The sequence below is a fragment of the Limulus polyphemus genome, unplaced genomic scaffold (genome assembly GCF_000517525.1).
Source record: "Limulus polyphemus unplaced genomic scaffold, Limulus_polyphemus-2.1.2 Scaffold1194, whole genome shotgun sequence".
In the NCBI taxonomy this organism is placed as follows: Eukaryota; Metazoa; Arthropoda; class Merostomata; order Xiphosura; family Limulidae; genus Limulus; species Limulus polyphemus.
This window is the reverse complement of record NW_013666804.1, coordinates 268,542-270,443: the sequence shown is the minus strand read 5'-3', so window position 1 is coordinate 270,443 and position 1,902 is coordinate 268,542.

Here is a 1,902-nt window from a genome sequence, read left to right as displayed (position 1 = left end):
AGTTTGCACACGGACTATTCAACAAATACTCAATATATTCATGGACAACTCTTTATTTTATTTTAATAAAAATACTTCATTTTTGTATGTGAAAGACTGCCAAATTTCGTGAGGATATACCCAATATATTGAGAGTTATAAGTATTAAATTTATAAAGATTTTAATTAATGTTGGAAAGCAATTTGATATTCAGTATAGAAGAATCATCATAGCAATGTATATATATATATATATATCATGTAAAAGTAAAGGTATGTACCTCAGGGAAGACATGAATATCAACTTCCAGCTAAAGCCACTATACAAATAGATAGGAAACACTCCCGAATAGAGATCGGTTTACGAAAGCGATGGCGAAGCTCCCAACAGTAGTTATTCACAGCACTTCTGTCACAAGAAGCATGAAGTTTCTATATCTTATCAACAGTTGGGATTATTACAAGGTTGGCATGGCCTGGTGGTTAGGGCGCAGTCTGGCCAACCCCACACTATTTGGGTTTAAGATTATTAAACATAATAATAAGTTAGGTTTGTTATATAGAAGAAAACGAAATGAATGTGTGAAATATTTTCCTAAACGATTAGAGACAAATTTGACAAACGTTCGTAAGATACGCTAGATGGATTATGGAAAGCCTGTATGGAGGAGTTGTTTGGATTGGAAATGTCTGTCCTAACATAACTTGTTATCCTTGTATCCTGAAACGTAGACCACCTACTAAGGAGGTACCAAAATGGCTCAAATTCACTAACTGGTCATCCTGGTATCATGAGTGTCTAGGAGTTAGTTTTAAGAGGCACTGAACCCGAAGTTTGTTTTCCTACCTCCCCTCCGTCGGGATTCCGGGTGTGTGCCATGTTTGGAATTCTGTTCAACTCTCACTAACAATCCACAGAAGCTAAACGTAGCACATATGTTCAGGTACCATGGTTGGGTTCCCTAACAGTTTTATGTGGGGAACAGACCCTCCTTGGAGTAGCTATCGAAGTAAGTGGGGATAATGGAAGAACTTGCTTGGTACAGTGAGCCTCAATGAATTATCAGGGGGCATTTAAGCTTCACAGAGGAGCGCGGATATTTTATGGTAGTCCTATATTAATTCACTTTATGTATGAATTTGGTTGCTTGATTTTAGCGAATTCCTTCCTTCCACTATTTTGGAATAAGCAGGGCCAAACTTGACATGAAGGATAGGGGCGTCTTTGTCTATATGGCGTAGACCCTTACCAAATAGGGTACCAAGTGGGCCTAAAAAGTGTCTGGAAAGTTATCCAGGCATGACGAATCTAACATCGGATTTCGGCTTCCTGGCTTCCCTCAAAATCCTGAGGGCGCAATGATTGAAATTGTGTTCATCCCCTTATGGCTTGGCATGGCCAGGTGATTAGGGAGCTTAACTCGCAATCTGAGGGTCGCGGGTTCGAATCCTCGTCCCACCCTATCAGCCGTGGGGGCGTTATAATGTGACGGTCAATCCCACTATTCGTTGGTAAAAGAGTAGCCCAAGAGTTGGCGGTGGGTGGTGATAACTAGCTGCCTTCCCTCTAGTCTTTCACTGCTAAGTTAGGGACGGCTAGCGCAGATAGTCCTCGCGTAGCTTTGTGCGAAAGTCAAAACAAACCAAACCATCCCCTCATTCACAATCTAGCGGGATCAAGTTTGGCATAAGTGCTTCAGTTTCATGGGCGGCGGTCCTAACAAGGTTTGTTTTTGGGTATGGACCCCCACTGCCTTTGGATATTTATAGAAGTAGTCGCGAACAATAAAGAAGTTTGATCAATACATTGGCGCTTCTGTGAATAATGAGGAGACCTGTGAACCCCATAGTGGAGGGCAGTTATTTTATGCTAGTAGCAGCAAATGATGTCCTAACAATGTACCTCCTGTATTTATAGACCCC